Genomic DNA, 4,330 nt, shown 5'->3' on the forward strand with positions numbered 1-4,330 from the left:
AAAAAAAAAAAGATAAAATGTGCTGACCTTAAAAGATTGAACAATGTTTAAGAATACCGCTATTCATTTGAAATAATGCACTTATTGTTCATCTCCTCTATGGAGATATTTTCCATGGCGGCCATCTATGATCATGCTTGAGGTTTCACCAAACAAACCATGGGTTTTGAGGTCTTATATTTTTTGCTGTATGTCAACAAAATCGATTAAATTTTCAGGATGATCTTATTTTCATGTTGTTATAAGCAAATATAATGTTCCAGAAAACGCTAGTTAATAAATACATTAAGAAAAAGTACCTTAAAGTTGCACTTTCTGTTAGTATTCCTTTTTTGGACTTTAACTTTTTAACATGTTCTAGCAGCCCTATATAAAACCGTGACACTCGAAAGGCCATATCTTTGGAATGAAACGTCCGATTAAGATTATTTAAACGCCAAAATGTTTCTTTCATCAATTCCCAGCCAATAAGTTAGGTCTGAATCAATTTAAAAGCACTTCAATTTTTAGTGGACATGCCTACTATTATACCCTTTACTGGCAAAAACGCGTAGGTTGGCTCACAGGTCCCATGGCTAATGATTGGCTAAATGTATGAACTTCAATCGCTTGGCCGGGTGCACACCGGATATGCGCCAAACAGAGAATTGTGAAACTGCAATATTTTTGTAAAACCACAGAAGATAAGATATTACCTCTTCTCTGGTAGCTTCTGGTAAAAGCAAGAGAAGTGATATTTCGATGAAAATACATTTTTTTTCAATTTTGCGAACATATGGTTTGAAAAAACACCCCTTTTTTTGTGTGTTTCGCGAATCGCGTTTCTTCATCTGAAAACACCCCTTATTTCATGTGAAATTTTCAACGAGCATGAATACAGCGGATGCACAAAGTCTTGAGGGGCTGGGTAGACATAGACCTTAGGTACATATTTAGAGGAGCATAACAAACACCAAATTGGTGTCGTATGACCTTTGACATGCATGCATTCTTTTGTCGAGAGTGACATGGTCTTTCAATTCGTGCCGAGTGTCCTTGGCAGACTTGACTATGCTTCAGTGATCATGAAAGCATAGTCAAGAAGACTATCGTAAAGGCAGTTAAAAGCATATGGTCACATTTTTTAAGTTGGGACCCTATTGTGTCACATACACACATTTGACAAAAATTACATGCATTAGTGCTCTATGCCTAATAACTCGAAAAATAATTATCCAAAGTGTGCAAAAGTATACATTGTCGGAAACCTGAGATATTGAGGATTGCAAATATCTAATGATTTTTCCAGTATACAGGGTGACCTAGGAAATATACAGGGTGTAACAAAAGAAATATTACAATGTAATGCAATTTGTTGTATGCTTCCTAGTTTATACATAGTGTATTAAAATAAAAATTGAAGTTCATGTTTGAGAAGCCAAAAGTAATGCCCATCCAGACATACATAATTTATAGTGGTTAATTAATTGTATAACGGAATTACAGGGTGATCAAAATTTGTCTGATTTTTACATTAAAAAACTTTAAATTCTGTTTAGTACAGGCATATGACAAAAATGTATGTTCTATTTGTTCAAATTAAATACTTAAAAAGAAATTCATGAACATACATTCATGTTAGAAAGGAACAATTCATTTCAAAATGCCAGATTTGATTATACAGGGTGTTCAAAAAATGAAGAAAACAAATTCTGATGATTATGTAATTACCCACATTCACAATATTATTTATTGATGATCACAACATGTTGCCTGGCAATAATTGCACTGACATCTTGTTAATAGTTTTACTGCTGATCTGTGAAAATCAACATAACAATTTGACAATCATATAGGGTGATAATTTGTAAACTTGTATTTAACTCTAGATACATGCAGTTGCATGGCAAATGGCTCCTAAAACAATGAATGGTGTGCATATAATGTATAGTGGATAAGACTTCCTAGAAGTTAACAATTAATATAAAAGCTTTCAATTGTTTTAAAAAGTAAGGAACATTAATTAATAATAGCATGGCTGCATGAAACCACTGCAGAACTATTTCCCCCAATTATAATTCAAAATGGGTAATAATCGGCATTTTCGGGTGGTATTTGTAATATAGTGAGGCTCTAATTAATTAGTGATATTAATTAATTGGGAATTAAATTAACATTTATTTAGGCTGGGTTATTACAATAATGCTACTATCCAAATAAAATAATAAGTTAATGAACTAATATACACACGGTTATTCATTTATATTGCCTATCCCATTGAAATACACAGTCGCATCCTCACCCTCGCAAGCATCCTCACCCTCCTCCACCCCTGACCAATTATAATTAACGAGTTATAGTAATTAATCTAAACTTTCTTTATAATTTTATCTTATAGATATTATTAAAGCAATAAATTATCTTCCAAATGAGACTAAATATACTCAATTGTGATGTCTTGTTTGAGAAATATGAGCATTTGAATGGCAAATAAATGAAAAAATGTGACAAATCCACCCTTTTTAGGGTCCCAACTTAAAAAATGTGACCATATGACAATGGCGTATGTATACTCGCTGACCGTACAGAGGTCTAGTCCAAATAATCAGACCCAGAACAAAATATTAATTTCTGACATGATCGTGTACTGGGTCTGAACTGTTTCCATATGAAATCTTGATGGCAAATTGGACAATAGAAGCACATGGTTCTACGTGACAGCTTTTTAATCCCTCATGTTACGTGAATCACGCTATTGTGGACCATCCCCCGGGGGACCATCCTTCTGATACTTGAGTGTTTGGACAAGCGGAACGGTCTTTTGTCTACCTCTCTGTTTGTAAACACACCAGGAGGTCGAAATCGTCCTCCTCGCCGAATACGAAAGTCAGCGTAATATACTAATAGTACGGCACTAACAGAGGTCAGTCACAGGCTAATGTCATTAGCCTTAGTCGGATGTCCTTCAGCCTATTATGTGTTTTATAAACAGGTGGGAACACCCATTCGTGGCTGTAGATTCACCCTACCATGGCATTTTCTGCCATGAAGATATCGGGGCGATGTCACTGTGCGGGGTAGTATCATATGAATTTTATGATCACGACATCACATGCAAACTTTAATTAAGCTTAACTAAAGTGTACCGTTTGATTCCTAAAACCTGAGTATGTGGTGCCATGATTAAGCAATTGACAAATCGTACTCACCGTAACTTGTGCTGGAATCTTTTTTGTTGTAACTTTCATATATTTATAAGTAATTAAATTCAAACTCAAGAAAGATCACCATTCACCACCCGGATCACCAACGTTTCATTTGGACTTCGATGGCGCAATTTGTTGGTATGGAGAGACTGTCACCCATTTCTCACGGGTGCACACCGCCAAAACTAATGGTATTTACTATGAAGTGGAGAGGATCTTTTTTGGAGAGTTCAACTTCAAATGTGGCGAGTTATCACCTTCATACTGTATAGCCAGTGTGTGTGTGGGGGTGTGTGAGTGGATGGGGGGGGGAGCAGATAGCTATTAACCTGGAGGCCTAAACTGGTGCCCCACTGATACAAAATGAATGAGAAAAGTGCCCCTCAAAAACTGAAAAGAGAAAATTGGGAAGGCAAAGGAAAAGTACAGGGGCAAAGGAGCCTGTTTTCCACCAAAATTCATCCATATTTTGAGTCAAAATAGTGTAAAATACAAAGCAAAATTTGTGCTTGCGTAGCACGCACATTGCCACAATTCTGTCGGTCGGACATCCGGGCATGAACTGGCTTACAATAGCACTGGAGTGGAAACAACATTCGCATTCACAAGCTATCACACTGCACTATTGTGCCAGGTTCGACTCTCTGCAAATACAAATATGCGATAAGTTGTTTTCACGCCAAGGCATGAATTGATGTGACGTGGCCCGACCGAGAGAATAAGGCCTTTTTGGAAGCTCAGACTTTACATACATGTACATTCTCTCTAAAAAAACGATTATGTATAATAACCTCCGATAAGGGGGGCTGTCATTTTCTTCAGGGGGGTCATGAATATACTGGGGGGGTCATAGAATTTTAGACCAAAAATAGGGGTTATGATCATTTTACACCAAAAATAGGGGGGTTATAGAATTATTAATGGCTGGTGACCCAAATTTTTTTGCATGCGCGCATTCTTTTAGCTTGCGATCAAAATATACGCACAATCTTTAGTTATATAATTCAAAATTTTAATGCACTCCATGATAGGGGGGTCATAAAAAATTGACTCCGGTCACCAACATATTCATGACACCACCCCACCCCCCTTCCGAAGGAAATGGCATCCCCATAAAACTGGGTCAAAATTATGCAACCTGGAAA

General features: G+C 36.6%; 1 protein-coding gene across 1 annotated transcript in view; it reads right to left on the bottom strand.

Annotated features, from left to right (window-relative positions):
- Positions 1 to 3,269, bottom strand: part of LOC140156408 (BTB/POZ domain-containing protein 17-like) — an 8,886-nt gene extending 5,617 nt beyond the window's left edge. Inside the window, exon 1 of the mRNA XM_072179359.1 lies at positions 3,189 to 3,269. The gene's annotated coding sequence lies outside the window, so the exon portion shown is untranslated. The remainder of the gene's footprint in view (positions 1 to 3,188) is intronic.
- Positions 3,270 to 4,330: the final 1,061 nt, after the last annotated feature.

The sequence above is a fragment of the Amphiura filiformis genome, chromosome 7 (genome assembly GCF_039555335.1).
Source record: "Amphiura filiformis chromosome 7, Afil_fr2py, whole genome shotgun sequence".
Lineage (NCBI taxonomy): Eukaryota > Metazoa > Echinodermata > Ophiuroidea > Amphilepidida > Amphiuridae > Amphiura > Amphiura filiformis.